Below are 23234 nucleotides of genomic sequence, written 5' to 3' on the forward strand. Positions count from 1 at the left end.
TGGGGCCTCACTATCACGTGTGTGGCCGTGTTATCAGTGGGGTTGCAATTTGAGGAAGCACATTCAGGGTTAGAATCTTATGTGTGGAAAGTAAAGTAAAGCCTAGTTTCTACACAGTACAAACCCTAGAGGGTAAAGTTGACAAAATCCAATTGGCAGATGGATCACAGATTTTTTAGAGATTGAGAAATACTTTTATAAAAAATTTGGAAAGTTCAGAAAAATAGATAAAAGGAGAAAAAGAATCTCTTAATCTCCTTACTCAAAGAAAAACACTGTTGGGGCTTCCCCGGTGGCGCAGTGGTTGAGAATCCGCCTGCCAATGCAGGGGACATGGGTTCAATCCCTGGCCCAGGAAGATCCCACATGCCACGGAGCAACTAAGCTGGTGTGCCACAACTACTGAGCCTGTGCTCTAGAGCCCGTGAGCCACAACTACTGAGCCCACGTGCCGCAACTACTGAAGCCCGCGCGCCTAGAGCCCGTGCTCCACAATGACAGAAGCCACTGCAATGAGAAGCCTGTGCACAGCAACGAAGAGTAGCCTCCGCTCACCGCAACTAGAGGAAGCCCGCGTGCAGCAACGAAGACCCAACACAGCCAAAAATAAATAAATAAATTTATTTTTTTTTAAAAAGAAAAACACTGTTAACATTTGCATTTATTGTTTCGCTTCAGGATTTGGACATTTTTTTCTCAGTTGAGATTGAATTTTTATATCCAACTTTGCTAATTTAACATAAAATAACTTCCCCTTGTTTTCAAGGATGCTCTGCACAAACATGGTAACAATACAGACTATTTGATCATTTCCCTGTCGTTGAGGAAGTTATTTCCATTTTTTTGCAACAAAATAGTGGGCATATTTGTGCATAAATGTGAGTGATTTCTTAGGTTAGATTCCTAAGAGGGTAGCTTTGCATACATAGTCGCCAGTTAACTTTCTAAGAGAATTGTCCTCTCCTGCAACCTTTCAGGCATCCCAGTTGCTTTTCTAGTCTGTAGTCCTTGTGCCTTTTATGTAATGAGTGATCTTCCACTCACCTCTTGCAGACGGCTTATTGTCATATTACTCATTTTTAACTTTGGCCCATTTCTTCTCACCTTTGAGGACTTCCAGGGAGTGACATCCTGTCGGGGGCGGCTTTAAAGTTTCTGTTGAATGAGAGTAGTGTTCTCAGTTTTCCTGCACAGCAGCATCCTGAGCTCTGTAAGGCATTTGGGCCAGTGCCGTCTCCCCGGTGACTTGTCTTTGAGGCGAGCGTGGCGCCTCGGCCTGAGCCTTGTGAATGGCTTTTCAGGACCACTGCTCTTCTGCGTTGTTGGTACACTGGAACTGACCTCCTCCCTCCTGCCCCACCCCCAACCCCCCATTATCTGCTGAGCCTCTCGGTGTAGGCTGTTTGTCCAGTGATTGTGAGAGGCTGCCAGCTTCCTCTCTTCCTACCACACGGTCTTGCCATGTGCTCTTGAGAGAAGCAGGGAACAGAGCCGCGGGCAGAGGTCGGGCAGCCAGCACTGCCAGCTCCTCCAGAACTGCCGCTGTGTGTGCTGTTTGGGTTTTTTCCCAACTGCTTTGTAGAGGTGTGACTTAACATATCATAAAACTCTCTGTTTTTAAGTATGTGATTCAATTTTGTGATTTTTTTTTTTTTTTTTTTTTTTTTTTTTTTTTTTTTTTTTAGTAAATTTAGAGTTGTGGAGCCATCCCCACAATCTAGTTTGACGACACCTTTATTGCCCCCAGAAGATCCCTCCCACCCATGTGCGGTTACTCCTGGCTCCCACGCCTGCAGCCACAAATCTTTCTTTCTGGATATTTCATACATATGGCGTCACATGGATTTTTTTTTTAAAATTGTTTTATTTATTTATTTTTGGCTGTGTTAGATCTTCGCTGCGGTGCACGGGCTTCTCATTGCGGTGGCTTCTCTTGTTGTAGAGCACAGGCTGAAGGCACACAGGTTTCAGTAATTGTGGCTCGCGGGCTCTAGAGCTCAGGCTCAGTAGTTGTGGCTCACGGGCCCAGTTTCTCTGCGGCGTGTGAGATCTTCCCAGACCAGGGCTCGAACCCGTGTCCCCTGTAAGTGGTTCATCTTAATGGTTGGACCATAATTTACTTACACTGGGCATTAAGGTTGCTTTCACTTTTTGCTACTATAAACAGTGCTGAAATGAATGTCTTTTTAAAAGCTTTGTGTAAGGGCTTCCCTGGTGGCTCAGTGGTTGAGAATCCGCCTGTCAATGCAGGGGACACGGGTTCAAGCCCTGGTCTGGGAAGATCCCACGTGCCGCGGACCAACTAAACCTGCGAGCCACAACTACTGAGCCTGCGCGTCTGGAGCCTGTGCTCCACAACAAGAGAGGCCGCGACAGTGAGAGGCCCGTGCTCTGCGATGAAGAGTGGCCCCCACTCGCCGCAACTAGAGAAAGCCCTCGCACAGAAACGAAGACCCAACACAGCCAAAAATAAATAAATAAATAAATAAATAAATAAAAGCCATTTCTTAAAAAAAAAAGAAAAGAAGAAGATAGTTTTTTTAAAAAAAGCTTTGTGTAAGACCTCTGCAGAATTCTGGGCCAGGGGGTTTATACCTGAAGAAAAAATATTTTCTCCCAGTTTGGAACTGTTCTTGCAAAATCGTTTCCTAGAATTCTTCTCTGAATTTCTACTCCTTGAAATGACTTACTTTGACCCCAGGATTTCCTGGAAATGGCTCCTTTTTGTCAGGTTGCAGTACAGGACGGAGGTAGCAGTAAGGTGAGAGAAGAGCCAAACCAGGGCTCCTGATGATGGTGGTACCCTTAGGAGCCAGGATGTCCTTTATCTCAACAAAATCTTGCAGTCTGGACAGTGTTTAGGCACGCTGTGTTTTCTGTAAATAGTCCTTTTTTGTTGATCCTTGGTTTTCAGCGAAAGTTTGTGTACTTAGATGGGTGAGAAAATGTTTTGGTTGTTTTAAGAGGATCCAAAGAGATTTTTGATCAGATTCAAGCCGGAGTTGCCAAGGGGTGGGGAGGTGGCAGCACGGGAACAGAAGGGGCCGGAATTCCCTGGTGGTCCAGTGGTTAGGACTCTGCACTTTCACTGCTGAGGGCTCGGTTTCAAGGGTTCAATCCCTGGTCGGGGAACTAAGATCAAAAAACAACAACAACAACAACAACAACAACAACAACAAAAAACCCCAGAAGGGGCAGCCTCAGGGGACACACAACTAAAAGGGGGAGGTTGAGGCCAGTATACATTCCCCACCCCGTGTCCTCTCCCCCCATCCTCCCCCGCCACCCCTATCCTCCCCCCACCCACCACCCACCCCCTTGCTTGCAGAAGTTCTTCAGAATCTGAAAAGAGATTTAAAACCTGGGATGTTTGGGGCATGAGAGGGATCTGTGAATCCACCAGATATCTTATTCAAACTTTTGTATGTATGTGCATTTCTCTGGGGAGAGGGTCTGTAACTTGCATCACCTTCCCTCTGGCCTCACAGACCGTAAGAAGCATGAACTGTCTTGGAGGTTTGGTGTCTTCCTTAACAAGGAACACCATGTCTGGTGCACACCCAACACTGGCCACCACCCGTCCACTGTGTGGTCTTGGTCAGGTGACCTAGCCTCTCTGCGCTTCAGTTTCCTCATTTGTGAAGTGCTGGGCACACAGGAGGCACTCATATTCACATCAAAATTATTACTTGAATTTTTGGCTCACGAAGGTTTTAAAGGCAGCCATGGATCAGAAATTGACCTGGGTAACCTTTTTTTTTTTTTTAAATACGTATTTATTTGGTTGCACTGGGTCTTAGTTGCGGCAGACGGGTTCCTGCAGCGTGAGAACTCTTAGTTGCGGCATGCATGTGGGATCTAGTTCCCTGACCAGGGAACGAACCTGGTCTCCCTGCATTGGGAGAGCGGAGTCTTATCCAGTGTGCCACCAGGGAAGTCCCGACCTGTGGGTAACCTTCTATCTCTCACAGCTGGGCCCTGAGTTGGGCGATGGTTGCGTGGTTCTGTTACGCAGTATCTTGTTTATTTTAAAATAAGGAATGGATTTTTAAAAATCCTTTGATAAAAGTAAGACATGCTCATTGTATAGGAGGGCATAATTATTATTTTTAAGTGTTTGGGAGGGGGAAGGTATGAAATCAAACCACTGCTGGATGTCTACATGTTCACCCATCTGAACACTGATGGGGTGGGTGAATGCAAATAACGGAGCCTTCTTTTAGTGCAGTTGGTGTAGAGTTAGTTACCCCAGCACGAAGGAGCTGTATTTTTATGGCAGCCAAACTAAAACCAGAAGCAATGGAGCTTTCCTGAAAACAAACCAGAGTTGCAGATTCTGGAGTGTCCGGTGGCATCTTTACAGGACACCTGTGAAAACACAGTTTTCCAAGTTGAAGGGGTTTTGGTGATTTTTGAGGACCCTTTTGTGTTTTCTGTCCTTGAAGCACCTGTTCTGTTGCAAAGCTTCATCTAGGGTTTTCTTTTGCTCCTCCTTCAGGAGGGCTTCTCTGGACCAAGTGCAAGCAAGAGGCATTGCCTAATGTCTGGCAACCATTAGGCTCAAACAGACCTTGAAGTCTGCAAGAGCCTGGCTTAGATGGCACCTGGGACTTCACGCAAGGAAGTGGTGCCTGATTTAAATTTTTAAAAAGCTTTTTACTATGGGAAATTTCAAGCATATAACATAATGAACCCCATTTACCTGTTGCCGTGGCCAATCTTGTTTCATCTATACGCACCCACTCTACCCTCTCCCAGCTTAAATTAGTTTGAATCACATCGTCTGGTTTTATTGTAATGAGCAGTCTGGGCCTCTCCATTCTGAGAACAGAATTCTCCTACACACTGTACCAAGGTCTCATCCACCAGAGTGATCACTGGCTTTTGTTTGTTGAAAATTGTCAGTTTATATACTTTTCAGCCCTTTTTATGATTAAGAAAGTAACACCTGCCCATTACGATTGGAAACCACAGACAAAGCTTAAAGGTATATGAAGCCCTCTATAATTCCACCATCTGGAGGCACCCATAGTGATGATTCTGAGGGGGCCCTGTGGATGCCTCCGGGCTGCGGCTGTCTGTACCTTCTGCTCTGGCCACCCCCAGCCCAGAATCATGGTTGCCTCTGCCTCTTTGGAGCCTGGGGAGGGTCTGATGTGGTCCTCTGCCGTTCGAGTGAGTTGCTGACACACCGGGTGCCAGTTGTACACAAGGGTTGAGCACGCCCGTCACCACCCCCCATCGGTAGCTCGTTCTTTATGTCCGTGGTCGGTGCCCAGGGGATGAAGGTAAATGGATGTGCTGTACGCCACTCCCACTGGGCCGACGGGGCCTCTCTTTCTGCCTGGAGACCCTTCTCTCCCTGAGCTGGGCGGTGACGGAGCTGAGTCCCAGAGAGAAATGCAGCGCTCCCAAGTACACCTCCCGCACTCACTCCACTCCCAAGGAAAGTCCTCAAGCAGATTGACTCCTGCTATGCTGAGGCCACCAATGTGCCACGTGTCCCCACCCTCTGAGGGCGGCGAAGGGGTAGACCCCAGGCTTAGCACGAGTGCACAGCCAGGAGACGCACGACAGACTAACTGGGATTCACTCTTTCAGAGTTTTCAGTCCTGAATATTATTATATTATGTGTATTTTCTAATTTCATTATTCTTTGAAAGCGTGGTTTTAACGTAATAGTCTGTCTTAAGGATGAACTAGAGTGAATGAGTAGAGTTGGATGCAGTGGTAGCTATCCAGACACTAATTCTGAGTCACGCTGCCGGGGGGACCTCAGCTTGAGAGTCTGCAGACTTTTACTCCTTACCTTGTTGCCTGGGGTACAATTCATACGTCCCAGCAGCGTGGCTTCGGATCCAGGGCAGTCGGCCTTAGGCTAGACCGAGATTTACCCTTTCACTGTGAGGAAAGGTTGGACTGAGGTGCCAAGGTTGCATTTCAGGAGAAATGCTTAATCTGCGTAAGAGAGCAAATTGTTGTTACATCACCTTTCCCAGCATCGTTTCTAACAAATATTCATTACAAATGAATCTTGTATTAAAGTGTTTTCTGAATGATTATACCTCGAAGTACTTTCTAAGCAGTTTATTGGGTGTGCTAGTAATGTGTGTGTGTTTTTTTTTTTTTTTTTTAATTAATTTATTTACTTTTGGCTGTGTTGGGTCTTCGTTTCTGTGCGAGGGCTTTCTCTAGTTGTGGCGAGCGGGGGCCACTCTTCATCGCGGTGCGCGGGCCTCTCACTATCGCGGCCTCTCTTGTTGCGCGGAGCACAGGCTCCAGACGCGCAGGCTCAGTAGTTGTGGCTCACGGGCCTAGTTGCTCCGCGGCACGTGGGATCTTCCCAGACCTGGTCCCCTGCATTGGCAGGCGGATTTTCAACCACAGCGCCACCAGGGAAGCCCTGAGACCCAGTCCTTTAGGGATTTCCTAAGGGGGGAAGTGGGCCCCTGAGGTCACTAACACTCTGAAGTTTTGGATTCTTTTAGAACAAAAGGCCTTTAATTCAAAGACTTGACTAGTTGATACCATCTTTTCCCATATTAATGCGAATATGCGTGGTTACGTTCTACAGGGAGGAGGTGGTGGTTAAGACTTATTTCTGTAACGTAGAACATTTACGTGAAGCGGGCGGTTTCGTACTTTATCTCGCCTTTCCGCTGTGGGAGCTTTGCGAATACCTTCCAAGGGGCATGTTGTTTCCTGTCTCTCTGATGGTCTCGCCTCTTACCCAGCGTGTGCCACCACGCTCCGTACCTCCTTGGACTTCTGTCTTGGGTGGAACCCACTGATTTTTACATCCTGCAAGAAAGAATCCTGGCCGATGAGGAAATCTGTTTTCCATCACTGATTGGAAATGGATTCCTACCCCTGCCCCCTTGCTCTGGATTTAATCTTCCTATGAGAATCAGCTAAGCCATTTTCCCCCATCACAGGACATCCCAGCACTGACCAGCGGCCTGCCGTTGGTTACAAGGGAAGCCGGAAGGAGGGTGGGCAGCCCTTGCTGGTGACCTTGAAGGCTGCTCAGGGCCTGTCAGCCTCTGGTGGGTACCTGTCTGTGTACTGACTTCTTTGAACAGCTCAGTGTGTCTGAGAGCTGAGATCCTATCCTGCGCTCTCCCCGGCCCCCTTGCTCCTGTGCTGAGGCTCACTAGGGAAGCCGCACAGGGAAACGGAAGAGGTAGGGCAGATCTGATCTGGGTTCTAGTTCCGCGTGTAAGCTTGGACGGGGCCCCGGATTCCGCAGAGGGCGTGGGAAGCCTCTGGGATCATCTCCCAGAGCACCTCGGTGCTGAGACCTTGGGAAAACCTCCTCTTTCACTCAGCATGCTCTGGGTTTCCGTAAGCTTCCTTCCTGGTGGAATTTTCTCATTAAAACCTGCATTCCCTAAGCTGTCGGGCAGCAGTACACTTTTGAGGTGGAGGAAGAGTGACCAGCTCTCTTGTTTCTTTTCTTTTCTCCCCCACCTTTACTGAGGTCTCACTGAAGCACTCTCAGCGGTACACATGTAAAGTGTGCACAATTTGATCGTTTCTAGTTGTTTTGTGATAACGTGTAACATCTGCCTCCCTGCACTCTCCTTCCTCCTGCGTCTGGTTCTGCACTCCCTAGCTTTCCAGGCTCTTAAGAAGCAGCGATCCAGCTGGCAGAGCTGGAACAAGTGTTTCCGTAAGCATTCCCACGATCCTTGAAGTGAGGAGTGTGACCTCGGAACCGTGTGCCGGGTCCCCTCCCCTGATGTAGGTTGAGGTGGGAGGTAAGAACAGTACTTGGATGGATGGATCCCTGTCTGGAGCACAGCCGGAGAGCCGAGCATCCAACCGCTGGCGTTCTCCTGGGATTCAAGGGCTAGAGGGGAAAGTGAACTGATTTCTACCTTCATGTTAGAGGCAAGAGCCAACAGAACAGCCCCCTTTGCTTTTCTGAGCTCTCCTATGGTGCCTCCCATTCGTTTTGGTCACAGAACTTATGAGCTAAGTATAAGAAAATTGGCAACGTACAGCGAAGATGTTTTCTCTTTGTGTCATGAAGCTCTCCCGCTACTGAGTAGAGGATTACTTTGCTGAGGTCCCTGGTAAACAGTTTATTCAGTTTCCCTGGGCTGGTGGGAACACGGGGAGAATGCCTTCCTAGCTTTGGAAACCTAGGAGGGTGTCTTGCTGTGACAGGACCTGGGATGAGTTTCACTGCCCGTTGTGTTTTGTTTCTAAATCGCTTTTCCAGTTGCAGATTCTCCATTTCATATCAAGCCTTTCAGACTGTGCAGAAAGGGGTGTGAGCGTCTTAGGCCAGGCTGGCTGACTTTGCAGTCTGTATTTATTCCTGTGACTGAGAGACAGGAAGTAATTGACGTTACCATTTATTTCCTTTATTGGAAATTAGCAAGCATCCCACTCAAAAACTTATTTAGGAAAGTGTGTCTCCTGGGGCTCAGTGGCTGTGCTGCGTGGTTCTGACTGCAGTTTTCCTCTGTAGGTGAGGAATGTCTGAGCTGGAGGTGATTACGGTAATAACGTCCCAGTCCTTGAGTCGTTCAGCACCTTGTCCTCAAATTTCTCCCCATCCTGCCCTCAGAACACATTGAGAGGGCCTCTGGCCTGAGGCAGAGTGATATTTCTTAATATTCATGGAAGACCTTACTCAGTGAAGGTTCCAAATTACAAGACTGCTTTTTAAATTTATTTATTTATTTATTTTTGGCTGCGTTGGGTCTTCGTTGCTGTGCGCGGACTTTCTCTAGTTGCGGCGAGCGGGGGCTACTCTTCGTTGCGGTGTGTGGGCTTTGTGGTGGCTTCTCTTGCCGCAGAGCACGGGCTCTAGGCACGCGGGCTCAGTAGTTGTGGCTCGCGGACTTAAGAGTGCAGGCTCAGTGGTTGTGGCGCGCAGGCTTAGCTGTTCCGCGGCATGTGGGATCTTCCCGGACCAGGGCTCGAACCCGTGTCTCCTGCATTGGCAGGCAGATTCCTAACCACTGCGCCACCAGGGAAGTCCCAAGCAGTCATCCTTAATGACTGCTTTCATTAAAAGCAGTCAGTCAGTGGATTTGTGTATCTGGATGAGGTTACAGTTTTATCTCCTATGGAACAGGAAAACACTATTCTGAGAAATTGAGTGTTCAGATTCATAAAGAATTATCATGTAAGCCATCCTTGAACTTTGGCTCTGTAGACGTGCATGTGGAAATAGACTCAGCCCAAATCACCGAGCCTGGTCAAGCCCTCCTTTGATCAAGCCACCAACCCGTCAGGCTCTGTGGGCCCAAGAACTTGCTGGTGCCGTGCCTGGATGCATACAGCACACCCAGCACTGTTTCTAGAGTTTGGCAGAAGGCCAGAGAAGCCTTTATTTTGAAATTTTAGGTTATATGTTTCTACCTTTTCCCCCTTCCTCTTCTCTGTTGACTTAACATGTAAAATGTATGCAGTGACTATGTCCCAGGTATGTGCTAAGTGCTCTATGAGCATGAACCCCACTTGATCTTTAAAATAACACTGTGAAGCATGTGCTGTCTAATTACCCTTGATTTACAGATGGGGAGACCTGAGGCTTAGAAGAGTTTAGTCACTTGTCCAGGGTCACACTGGACAAGTCAGGAATCAAATCCTGGCAGAGTCAGGATTTGAATGCAGACATTTCTCTCCAACCTGTACTGTTAACTAGAGAGCTGTCCCTCCCTTGATGCTCAGCTGTGCAAAAATGGATGTTAAGTTCCTCTTCTTTTGGAGCCTTGAAAACGAAGAGGTGGCTTCTGTGATCCTTAGGACAAGAAGGGAGCATGGTGGCAGCAGGTGGCCTGGCTGCCGGCAGTACGGCAGTACGGGGTAGGCTTTGGGGTCAGACCTGCCTTTGAAGCCCAGCCCCACTGACATGACCTGTGGAACCTCATGGTGTTGAGAATAACACTAGGACTTACCTCCTGGGACTGTTCGTAAGATGAGGTGAGACAGTGGCATATAAAGCACTTAGAGCAGTGTTTTAATACGTTTTAGCTATTGTTTTAATTAATGCGTTCTGAGCCCTTAAGTCCGAGCCTGCCATGGAGTAACCGCCCAGCGACAGGCGTTGTTGGCAGTGGTTGTAGTGTTGCTGGCGGGGCCTGCTTTGGATGGTAGAGGGAACGGCGGTCCTCATGGTGCTGTGCAGTGTTTGAGCTTAGTCTCTGGTTTTCAGAAAGATACCTTGGGATTGGAACTTGTTGCTTCCCTTTCTTTAATTATTTTTGCTCATTGAAGGACTTTAAGCTCCTTACTCAGCCACCAACTTTCTTGAGACGTAGCCCTCAACATTTAGTTAAGGATGGAAGGAAAGAAGGTTTTGAGTTTGTGAAAAATGTCTTGTTGGCAAGATGTTCTCTAAGGAAACTTGTCTGTTGAGAGAGGAATGGTGTTTTCACTCATAAAGATCAGTTTCCTCTGGCCCAAAAGAGCGAAAAAGGGGTGGCTGTGTCCAGTTTCATTTTTCAGGCTCTTGTTCCATGGCTACCCACTTGCATGCCTTCAGGCAATGTTAACCACAGAAGTGGGGGGAGGGGTGTGTGTGTGTGTGTGTGTGTGTGTGTGTGTGTTAATGCCATGTGGGAATGTTGGAGTCCTGTGCCCTCTGAAACCAAACTCTGAAAGAGGATGGTGATAGTACCTATTGTTTAATTGAGCACTTAATATGTTTTAGAAACTCTACTAGTTCTTCACACATACTTTATGATATTGTCCTCAAAACAATGCTGCAAGATAGGTATTATTGTTCGTTTCATTTAACAGATGAGGGAAATGAGGCTCTGGAAAGTGAAGGACTTTTCCAGACCTCCATTGCTAGGAGGTGGCAGTGAAGGATTTAAACCCTTGTCTGTCTGACTTCCAAGGTCCTTTTTGCCACTCACAGCCCAGCAAGGGGGGGGGGGGTCTGTCTTAGGTTTTAGATATCGAGGCTGGAAGGACCTTGCTTTTAGGCATCTCCCTGCCTGGTGGGTCCTGACACCTGGAAGTTTTGTAACAGGTCTTAGATTAAATTTACAAATTTATCACAGACTGGTAAAATGTTCCATTGTCTTTCACTGTCACCAAAGGCTACAAAGGGTTTGGGGATGTATCTGGAGGTGCCAGAGGGCCCAGCATTGTTGCAGGAATTCCCTTGTACTGTGATGTGCTGTGCCCGTGGTTGATAGTGCAGTGTGGCCCTGTTAGAAGGAGCTGCCCTTGAGCTGGGTAGGGCAGGCAGGGATTCGGGGGTTTTCCACGTTGATTCACACCGGCATCTGAAATAAGAGCTCAGGAACCCAGGGGAGAAATGGGCCAGCTGCTTTGGTTGACACATAAACACTGTGTTCTTCTTTTCCTCAAACCTCCCTTTGGATACAAGTTAAAAGGTAGCACTGCCCTCTTGTAGATGAGATACTTAGGTTGATGGAGGCTTTGTCTCCTCCAAATCCCTTAAATCTTGCTGCTTTCCCGTCATGACTTGTCCATTTGTGCTGTTTGCAGTTTGGACCTAGGCTCTCCCCCACACCTCTGGAAGCCACGTGCATCGTGTTATTGGCAGAAACCCGTGGCCAAATGTTCCGGATTTCCTCCAGGCCATCTTATAAGTCAGCCTGGGGGAAGGTTTACATGAAGTGGCTGCTTCTGCTCTGGGAAAGGGAGTATACTTTTCTCAGCCTTCGTCAGTGAACATGTGGGTGATGTTTTTTCCAAAAAAAAGAAACCAATTCTTTAACTCTTCTTTGGAATATAGGGACACTCCGCTTTAATCATCTTTGACTTTGGTGAAAGGCTTCTTGAATTTCTTGTGCCATTGAGGTAGAAGAGAACAGCATGCACGGCATCCATTGAAGACGTCTCAGGATCTCCCCTACTGCTGTGTCTAACTACCAGTTGACAAAGTGGAGGGATTAGTCTCTTGTTACATGAAACCAGCCAGGGTCCTGCAGAGGCAGCAGCTAGAGACATCTGTGTAACATCAGTGAGCAGACAATAGGGAACGGCCCCTTGCAGATCTTCTGAAGGGGTCCAGGAAACCATCAACCAGAGAAACCCTCTGAAAAAGCCTCTACTGTTTTTGAGAAATCCACCCGTCAGCGATAGTGTTTGTGAGAATAGAGCCTGTAATGCAGGGGGACGGGAGATTTCAGAATTTGGTAGGAGGTAGAACTGTCCATAATTTGCCCAAAACCTGGAAGAAGAGACTTCCTGCCGCTGTCTGATTTTGTGAGCTAGCAAGTTGTTCTCCAAGTCATTTGCAATTAGTTTTCTTTTAGTTTGGGTTGGTTAACATTCTCTAGAGATTGTTTGGTCACAGGAAGCAAAACATGTTTTGTTCTGTGTCCTTCTCTGTTATTCAGCGCCCAGGATCTAGGACAAGTCACTTAACCTTCTGGGCCTTGGTTTATTTATCTGTAAAGCTGCGGGAATAGTGCCCATCTCAAAGAGCTGTTGTGATGCTTTCCCAAAAGCCACACATGCAGTGTCTGGTCCACAGTCGGCCCAGAGAGGAAGCTAGAGAAAAGAAAATGTTGTTAAGAAAATCATAAGGAAAAGAAAATACACTTACAGTACAAAATATGTATTTATTGAAAAAAATCTGTGTATAAGTGGACTCACACAGTTCAAAAGCCATGTCGTTCACGGGTCAACTGTGTAAGTATTCTTTTTTTTTTTTTTTTTTATAAATTTATTTATTTTATTTGTTTATTTTTGGCTGCATTGAGTCTTCGATGCTGTGCACACGCTTTTCTCTAGTTGCGGCGAGCGGGGGCTACTCTTTGTTGCGGTGCGCGGGCTTCTCATTGCGGTGGCTTCTTTTGTTGCGGAGCACGGGCTCTAGGCTCACGGGCTGCAGTAGTTGTGGCTCACAGGCTCAGTAGTTGTGGCTCGTGGGCTCTAGAGCACAGGCTCAGTAGTTGTGGCGCATGGGCTTAGTTGCTCCGCGGCATGTGGGATCTTCCCAGACCAGGGCTTGAACCCGTGTCCCCTGCATTGGCAGGCGGATTCTTAACCACTGTGCCACCAGGGAAGCCCTGTAAGTATTCTTAATGATGCCATTGTTAATTCTAATAATATAGTTTTATATTAAACAGTATTTTTTTAAAAAGTAAATGCAGTCCCATTCTTCACTTTTGACTTACAGTTAAACTGTAAGCAAATGGAAGGTGCTAAACTGTATAATAAAGAGTTTTGTTTTCTGGTCCTGGCCCATTTGCTATTTAGTTATATGGTAAGTTTTAATTAGTTATGGATAAGTCTGGGCCTCAGTTTTCCTCATTAAAGTAAAAAAAAAAGGACTTCCCTGGTGACACAGTGGTTAAGAATCCGCCTGCCGATGCAGGGCACACGGGTTTGAGCCCTGGTCTGGGAAGATCCCACAGGCCGCGGAGCAACTAAGCCCACGAGCCACAACTACTGAGCCCACACGCTGCAACTACTGAAGCCTGTGTGCCTAGAGCCTGCGCACTGCAACGAAGAGTAGCCCCCACTCGCTGCAACTAGAGAAAGCCCTCACGCAGCAATGAAGACCCAACGCAGCCAAAATGAATAAATAAACAAACAAACAAATAAATTTTTTAAAAACGTTGCCGATTAGATGGTTTCTAAGATCCCCTTTAGCTTAACATTTCTGTGATTCTGTTTTAAAATCTGGAGAGGTAGAGGAGAGCACACCCAAGATAAAATGCTCCAGTTCACCCAGCTGGCCTGTTAGCAGAGCCAGGAAGAGTGCGTGAGAAATCTGGCAGACAGATCCATCCGGAGCTGTTGATGTGTCAGCTGTCATCTGACCTGGGGTGTTTCCCTGGGTAGACTCATTACCACCGCTGCTTTGTATGGCAGAGTCGTAAAGAGCAGGCGGCACTTGCCCTCAGGTTGGGTGTGATTAGGAACCGAGTTTCCATGCATAGAACGAACGGGTCAGCAAGCTTTCTGAGGTTACTGGTGGGGCTGGATGGAGGTGGAGGATGCCGGAGGGAAGGGGCATCTCTCTGCTTCCAGGGGAGGTAGAAGACCCCAAAATACATTGCTCACCTTGCTCTGAGTAATGACTGCTTGAGCGGTTAGAATGTGCTTTGCACTGTTGTGCCTCCTTCGGGACCCCAGTTGGCTAACTGCTCGTTGAGAGTTTTCGCCATTCCACCAAACTCACCAGGTAAACTTTGTCCCTTGCCGAGAAGCCATTCCCGGTTCTGCAGTTACAGATTTGGGGAATGTGAACATTGAATCGGTTATCTGAAAACTTTTTCATCCTCAGCCCGTAGCAGAGATAGAGCTCCACCTCCTGAGTGATTCATTTTGGATCCTCCACTCCCTGAAGGGACGTGTAAGGGAAAAATCGGCGGATGGCTGTTGTAGTATTTGACACGGAGCTTGAATGTAGGTTGCTAAGTTTTGCTCCAGAATAAATATATCTTGGAAATTCTCATTGCTGGATGGGGAGTCAAGGTTATTTTGGGGTCTCTGCTAGGACTGTCCCACTTGTACGTTTCTGATGGCCTCAGCTGGGCTTGGGAATACCAGTAACTAGGGAGAAGGCGAAATGGTGGGAATATTTCTTGGTGCCGTTCCGGACTGGAGAGATGGGTCAGAGGACTTTGGAAAGAAGGCCGAACAAGGAGAGGATAGCACAGAACAGAAAAACAGAGGGCAGAGGATCTTTTGTGGGTGAATATGGACTTTGGTCAGCTCTTACTGCTGTTTTCTGCCCAGGAGTTCTGTCCCTTCTCCCCTTCTCCCACTCTGGTTGTAGGGGAGCCGTGCACTCCTCGTAAACAGGGCGCGGTTGCTGTGAGTGGGGGAGAGCTGTGGTGTCTGCTCTCCTTTGCTGGTGCTTAATGACTTGGAAACTGAAATAACACTCCGCCTGCCTTTCTAGAGACTCCTGGCAGCCTAAATGGAAAACTTGTGTCAAATGAGCAAAAAATCAGGGAGGAAAGGGCCCTTGAGCACCCAAAAACTATTATGTTAAAGTCCTAGCAGATACGCCATGTGCTTCACATCCTGGGAGAGTTTCTAGCGCTTATAGAGGACGGACTGTGGGGACGCCCTCGAGGGTCAGATGCTGCGCCACACACACGTCACCTCATTCCCAGTGGCCTCGCAGGGTGGAGCGTTGTTGTTAGGCCCCCCCCCCCTTTTTTTTTTGGTCGGTACACGGGCCTCTCACTGTTGTGGCCTCTCCCACCGCGGAGCAGGAGCACAGACTCCGGACGTGCAGGCCCAGCGGCCATGGCTCACGGGCCCAGCCGCTCTGCGGCATGTGGGATCTTCCCGGACCGGGGCACGAACCCGTGTCCCCTGCATTGGCAGGGGGACTCTCAACCACTGCGCCACCAGGGAAGCCCAGGCCCATGTTTTAAGGTTTGAAAAACTGAAGCTCCAGGGGATTAAGTGATTACTTGCTTAGTTCCACCCTGCAGGTTAAGTGGAAGAATAGGAACTTTTATTATTGGATCACATCTGTGCCTTTACAGGCTTAGACTTCTTTGAGAAAAGGACGAAAGCTGTGGGCCCTTAACCTTGAAACACACACACACACACACACACACACACCCTACACTGTCGAGGTGCTCACAAACTGTGGGACTATGACTCTGGACCCCAATTTATGAATCTGTGATTTATACCTTCTCTCAAAGTTGGGGTTTTTCCCATGTTTTTTTGTTTGTTTTTGTTTTTAACAAATAGGCTTCCAATTTCCTAACCCATAGCAGATTAGAGGAGGGAGTGTAACTGATGGCCTGTCCAAGAGGTAGAAAAATTTAAAACGCAGACACAGGGCCATGTTCCAGGAATGGGCACTCCTAACGGTGTCCTTGGCCAGTGAAAAGTGGTATGACTGTGTTCATTGCATTGTCCTCTGTGTAAAAACATGGACCTTATAATACATTTAAGAGGGAGTCCCATCTTTTAGGATTAATAGCAAGTTGGTACATTTGTGCCTCAGTATATCCACGGGAGATTAGTTCCAGGACCCTCTGCAGAGACCAAAATCCAAGGACACTCAATTCCCTTATATAAAATGTCATAGAACAGTGATTACAGTTGGCCCTCTGTATCCGAGGGTTTCGCATCCCTGGAGACAGAGGGCCAGCTTGTGCTTTGCTTATCTGGAAAAGGTCACTGGGAGGAGTGCCCCCGTGCCTCTGTGATAATGGGATAGCTCTAAATATAGAGTAGGAGGGTGCAGTCCTTCTTTCTTGCATCTTTTTCTGGCTGTCTTCTTCCCTGGGTCACGAGCTCCTGGAGGGCAGGGACCACGTCTCAGTAGTTCAGCTCTGTGTGCCCAGTGCCTCCACGTCATCCAGCAGTTGACTGAATCAAGTGGAAAGATGGCATGGGTGTAGTAGCAATCTCTCATCATGATACAGGGTCAAGTGCTGATTCTGCCACTGACTGTGTGACCCTGCACAACTTTCTCTGAACCTCATTAGCTGTCTGTAAAATGATGGGGCAGAGCTTAGATAAACTTGAAAAGTATATCCGGACCTAAATTCTGTGATCTGGCAGATTTTTTTTTTTTGACCCAGAATTTTATTGTGTCAACAACCTGGTTTTCTTTTCTTTCTTTTTTTTTTTTTTTTTTGCCATGCCATGCAGCTTGTAGGATCTTAGTTCCCCGACCAGGGATTGAACCAGGGCCCGTGGCGGTGAAAATGCTGAGTCCTGACCACTGGACAGCCAGGGAACTCCCCTGGCAGAATTTTTTTTTTTTTTTTAAAGCAGAGACTCGTAAAGTGATTGTTTTCACAGTGCTCAAAACCACATTGACCCAAGGCACTGACTTAATTCACCTTGAAATGGTTAATTGTATGTTGAAGATGACCTTGGCCCAGCTGTGATGACATGCAGTGGACCCCAAAAGGTAAAGGGAGGTTTGATCTGCCAAATGGGCTTTCGCTGTGGTTTTGATTAACTTGGTATAGGGTTTTGGATTGCCCCATGGGAAAGAAAGTCATCCAAAAGGAACGCTTGTGTTTGTGTTTGGTGAGCCATCAGCCTCCATGTGCTGCTGTCATCGCTGTGTCCCTTCCAGAAGATTCAATCAGAGGGCACTCAGTCAGGGGAAGAAACACTTTTCTTTTAATTCAAACTGTGCAGCTTTCCAGAGTGACCTACAGATGGGTGGTTGGCTGGGCTGGCCTGTGAATCTTCTCCAAATAACCCCCAGTGCAAATTTTTCCTGAGCCACATGGCAGAAAACAGATTCAACTCTTAAACAAAGTTGCTTGTTAGGTCACAGATTATACAAGACAAACCATGGTTAGATTAGACTCCATAAATTTGTGATAAATCAGCCTGGGCTCCAGTGAAGTTTACCTTTGTGTTGTCTGTGAAGTATTTTCTAAGCCTCTTGGGAATGTAAACGAGTGAAGGTCTTGATGAATTTAAGAACAAACTGTGAAGGCCTTGAAGCTTTGGTTGGTTGTTTATGTATAGACAGATGCTATTAAGTAATGATCTGGGGACTTCCCTGGTGACGCAGTGGTTAAGAATCTGCCTGCCAATGCAGAGGACACGGGATTGATCCCTGGTCCAGGAAGATCCCACGTGCCGCGGAGCAACTAAGCCCGTGCGCCACAACTACTGACCCTGTGCTCTAGAGTCCATGCACCTAGAGCCCGTGCTCTGCAACAAGAGAAGCCACCGCAATGAGAAACCTGCACACCGCAGCAAAGAGTAGCCCTGGTTTGCCGCAACTAGAGAAAGCCCACGCACAGCAATGAAGACCCAACACAGCCAAATATATATATATATATATATATATATATATATATATATAAATAAATAAATATTTTTTTAAGTACTGACCTGCCTCAGCCACTCACCAGAGCAGGCCACGTAGGACTTATGCTCGGAAAGCCAAGCAGTTTGAGTTACTGCTTGTCCTTGAAATTACAAACACTATTTTAAAAGGGCACACACAAACAGACATACCCCAGTGAGGCTGCAGCAGCATCTTCTAGCAGGTGGTCCCCACTGGAAAACTTAGTCATCTCAAACTTCTCATTTCTAGTAGGTACCCTTGACTTGTCTGTACTGCCTCTTGAAGTCTTTGACCCTCCCGTCCTCTCCAGCCCTACAGCCAGAGCCCTGGTTGCTGTGGAGGCCCCTCTGCTGACCCTCTTGCCCCCAGTCCCATCTCTGGTCAGACGGCCTCCCCACGGTCACCAGAGGCATCCTTCTGTATCTGTTACTATTGCATCTAACAAAGTCACTCCGAAACCTAGTGACTTAAAATAACAGTAATCCTCACATTATGCATCTCCAGTGGTTTTGGGGGCCAGAAACTCAGGAGAGCCTTGGCTGGGTGGTTCTGGCCTGGGGTCCCATGCTGTTGCAGTCAGACAGCTGAGGCTGGAGCAGTGGGGACCCTGGAGCACGGGGCTGGCCGGGCGGCTCACTTGAGAGCCCCAGGGTCTCTTCATGTGGCTTTTCCACCTGGGCTCGGTTGCTCTTCCTTACAGCAAGGCTGTTTACATCTGCACTTGGGGCTGCAGGCATGGGTGTCCACCAGGCAAGGTGGAAGATGGTGCCCCTTTCTGGCTCAGAAGTGACAGAGGTCAATCCTGCTATTCTGTGTTGATAAAAGCAGTCACAAAACTCTCCCCTTTCCAAGGGGAGGGGACGCGGACTCCACCTCTCAGTGGAGGAATGACGACAGAGTCACATTGTAACGGGGCGAGGGGGTGGGAGAGCTTGCTAATAAGGCCGTTTCTGGAAGCCGTAATCCGCTTCACCTTCTACGACACGACAGTATTCCTCTCGGTCCTCTGTGGAAAAATCTTCCGGAGCTCCTAATCCCTTCTGGAGAAGCACATTTCGAAGTTTTAGAGGCCAAACCAGCTGTACCTATAAAGCCAACAAACGCAGGACGGCTGGGAGCAGCAAGGTTCTGTCCCCAGGCCTTGGAGCTCCGTGGAGCCCGGAGCCTGCTGAAGACACCACTGCCCTCTGAGGGAGGGTTTGGCTGTAACCCAGCCTTGCTGTGGGCCCTGGACCAGGGCCACACCCCACCGCGTTGCCTTCCTCCGAGCGCGCCTCGGCTCTCCTGGCCTCTCCTCGTCTCACTGCGCCTGCTGCCTCCGTGTCCGCCCGGGGCACCCCTGCTCAGCCCGTGATAACCGGTGCACGTACCCCCTCTTCTGAGGCATCTTTTGCGGTTCCCTGCACCACTCATATGTACCTTTGCGAAACGTTTTTCATTTTTGTGGATAGGTGTGTTTATTGTATTAAGCTTTTTTGAGTTTATTGCAGGTTGGGACATGTCCTGTTCTCTGCCTCCCCACCTGGGGACTGAATATCCTACCGAGGACTCATCTTCTGTCTTTTTCTGTATAGATTTTGACTACACCATAAGTTCCTGGAGACAGGGACTTCATTATGTTAACCATTCAGCGTCAAAAACAGTGCTTGTTACCTAGGAAACCCTCACATAATTATTGAATGGCTAATTGAATGGGCAGAGAATTATGGAGAGTGAAGTGAAATGATCATTCTTTTTATTTTTTTTTCCCTAAATTTTATTTATTTATTTATTTGGCTTCATCGGGTCTTAGTTGTTGCAGGTGGGATCTTTCGTTGCAGTGCCTGGGCTCTTCGTTGCGGTGTGCGGGCTTCTCTCTGATTGTGGTGTGCGAGCTCCAGAGCACGTGGGCTCAGTAGTTGCAGCATGCGAGCTCTCTAGTTGAGGCACGCGAGCTCAGTAGTTGTGGCACGATGGCTTAGTTGCCCCGCGGCATGTGGGGGTCTTAGTTCCCCGACCAGGGATTGAACCCTTGTCCCCTACATTGGGAGGTGGATTCTTAACCACTGGACCACCAGGGAAGTACATCATTCTTTTACTATTTACCTTTCAACCTGGAAAACGCCACCCATGGAAGGCGGAACTGGGAAAGCTCATTTTATGAGGGAAGTGTCTAGGATCAGTTAGGGTTTCAAAGGAGCCATCACATGGAGAACCCTTGGTCATGGGGTGACAGTATACAAAATAATGGAAAGCCGGGAAATCCTAAGAATATAATTGATAGAAGACGTGCACATCAGTGTATTGTGAGCTGTGCCTCATCTCTGCAGCTTCTATGTCCCATTGCTCTAGACATGACACTTATCTCATATGATCATATGCCTCACATGATATGCTCTTTTGTGGATGGTTCCTTGAGGGTCAGGACTAGGTTTCGTTCACTGGGCCTGGTTCAGGGCCTGGCCAATGGCCGGCACTCAAGGCTTGGTTGTTGAATTGAAACCTAGCTGTTGGCCTGCAGGGGGCTGTTGAAGGGCGGGGTGGGTGTGGTGGGTGCATCTGCGCTTAGACTGGGACACAGTGCACAGCCCACGAGAAGGACTCTTAGAGGCCCTCTCCTCAAATCCCAGACCATGAGGTTAAGTGAGCAGACTAGCTCGCACAGACCTCCAGTGACAGGGCAAACTTTGGACTCCGAGCTCCTAATTCCCAATTTCTGTCCTTGTTTGCTCTTGCTTGTATTTTTTTCTATTACCTTTAAAAAATATTAAGTGAAGTGAAACCGTGACAGTGAAACAGAGAGCTCAGAAATAAACCCATGCGTATATGATCAATTAATTTATGACAGAGGAGGCAAGAATATACAGTGGGGAAAGGACAGTCTCCTCAATAAATGGTGTTGGGAAAATTGGACAGCCACATGCAAAAGAATGAAACTGGACCCCAGTCTTAAACAATACACAAATATCAACTCAAAAATATTTAGATCCTTGATCACTATAAAGGAACATATTAACATATATGTAAGTTTAAGCAACATGATATTATGAACATCCTTGAATCCATTATTCTGTGCAAGACTTAGATGAATATCAACTTTCATCTTCCCCTAGTGGCCTCTTCCCTTATAACTATTCTTCTCACTCTTCTGAATTTTGTATTTAACATTCTCTTGTCTTGGCTAATAAGAAAGAAAGCCTTGCTATATTGGCTTAAAATACAGACATAACACACACACGCACAGTGTGTGTGATTCACAGAGCGTGATTGCTGGATTGTGTGGTAGGAGTCTGCTTAGTTTTGTAAGAAACTGCCAAACCGTCTTTGGAAGTGGCTGTGCCGTTTTGCATCCCACCAGAGTTACTGTTGCACCACCTGCTTTTCAAAGCTTTTGGCGATAACAGAATTCTGGATTTCATTCATTCTCATAGATGTGTAATGGCACCTCATTTTAATTTGTATTTCTCTCTTGACGTGATGTTGAGTGTCTTTTCATGTGCTTATTTGCCATCTGTATATCTTCTTAGGTGAAATGTCTGTTAAGGGCTTTGGCCCATTAGTTGACACCTTTTAAGTAGTTTGACTTGAATCATTTAGGGTTTTCTCTTCTTGCACGGCCGAGGGAGCACATAGCTGTTTATGGAGTTTGAATACCTAGCTCCAGATGAGAGCAACGGGAAAGATTTCTGGGTTGGGTCGAGTGGGGCAAATGTTATAAAATACTTACATTTAAAAAATTAAAACACGTGTTTGCACACATACACAGAAAACACTCCCAGTCACATGCATACTACTGTGTTATTAAACAGTTCACAGGTATTAATCGAATCATTCCAACAACCCTGTGAAGTAGATGCCATCCCCATTTTATGGATTATTGACCTTAAAAATAAAACAGCCAGTTATTTTACCAGTAAAATGGATTTATTCAGGAATTGCAGAGAATTGCAGTTCAGGGGTGGAATAGCAAAGACTATAGGCAAGTCCAGAAAACAAAGGAGAGGAACATTATAGAGAAAAACGAAGTTGGGGTGGGGGGGTTGCTTAGAAGGAATGTCCATCAGAGGAAGGCGAGGGTTCAGGGTGGTGATGGCTTCCCATTGCCTGGGCTCGCTGCTGGATAAGGAGAAATCTTCTTTCCTCCTGCTGGCAATACAAGGTCCCTCTCTTCCTGTTGGGGTGTGTAATTGACGCCTAGGGCTGGTGCTCGAGAGCTCCCCCTCCTGGCCTCCTGACTCCATTTAAAATGTGGTTTCCTTTATTCGGTTTTACAGAATAAATAGAGGTTCCTGGAGGTTAAGAAATTTGCCCAAGGTCCTAAGTTAATGAATGGCAGAACAGAGCACTGAATATAAGTCTCTCTAGTGTCAAATCAGTTCATCTGTGTTCTTGACCCTAGAAGTGGTGTTAAAATGTCTTCCCATGTCAGCTGGCCAGACCCATGTCCCCGTGGCCTTGGCTGGCATAGAAGGCACGGCACAAGTAGGGAATACCTGGTTGCTAGAATGTTTCACGAAGCAAAACAAGTGCTATAAGGTTTCTGGAGTGTGTGTGTGTGTGTGTGTGTGTGTTTCTTTGCAGGGTATAGCCAGTTTGTTGTGTGTCCCAGAATAAATTGTGACTGATAACCCATCTTGAGCAGGGGACAGGTTTTTTGTTTCTGTTTCCTTTTCCAAAAACAGCCTGCTGTATATGCCACATGGACTCCCCGGGAGGGAAACTGCTTCCAGTTAACTTATGTGTCATGTGTTACGTCTCTGATGTTTACAGAGTGGGTCCTTGCGTCCCACTGCCTGTTTGTGGTTGATGTACCTTGAAGTGCAGACAGTTGAATTCAAAGGTTATATTTCATTACCACCAAATGTGGCATTTCCAGGATTACCTGTGTACTCTATGAAGATTCTTAAGCGTGTTGATTTAGGGCTTTCAAAAAGCCTGAGATTGGTCTGAGCAGAGCAGATTCCGGATACAGATCAGAGAGGGCCTCTGGTTAGCTGTGTTGGGGGCTCCACGTGCCTTACTTGCACTTCTTTAGCGTTGCACGCGGTGGTCTTCATCATTTTCCTGGGCCCACCTTTCCCACCTTACTTCTGGCGGTTCCTCTTGAGCCTCTGGCCTTCCTTCCGTGTTAGAGCCCACTGTACACTGAATCAGTACTTTGCACCCTACCGTACTCTCTACCGGTCTCAACCCCGCTCAGTTCCTTCCTTCCTTCCTTCCTTCCTTCCTCTCTCCATTACTTATTGCATGTTTATGGTGACTGTCACGCGGTGGCTCTCAGTAAATATCCGCAGCATGAATATTCAACGAAGAGATGATTGTGAGAACGAGAGCAGCCTTTATCCTCCCGGGCCCCTGCGGCAGCACTGACCCCTTTTTATGCACTTGGTGTTCACTTTGCCAGCGAGAGCGAGCTCTCGACTGTAGGTGTTTCAGGTCTTGGTCTGTTTTGCCGGCGCCTGGGAAGATGGGCCCAGCCTCCGTAGAATGACTGAAGCACTTAAAC

The 23234-nt window shown here is 47.5% G+C and overlaps 1 protein-coding gene across 2 annotated transcripts in view; it reads left to right on the forward strand.

The window, feature by feature from the left end:
- The window catches only part of CAPZB (capping actin protein of muscle Z-line subunit beta), a 135722-nt gene that overhangs the window by 37671 nt on the left and 74817 nt on the right, over positions 1 to 23234 (forward strand). The window lies entirely within an intron of this gene.

Source organism: Kogia breviceps, chromosome 1 (assembly GCF_026419965.1).
Source record: "Kogia breviceps isolate mKogBre1 chromosome 1, mKogBre1 haplotype 1, whole genome shotgun sequence".
NCBI classification, from domain to species: Eukaryota; Metazoa; Chordata; class Mammalia; order Artiodactyla; family Physeteridae; genus Kogia; species Kogia breviceps.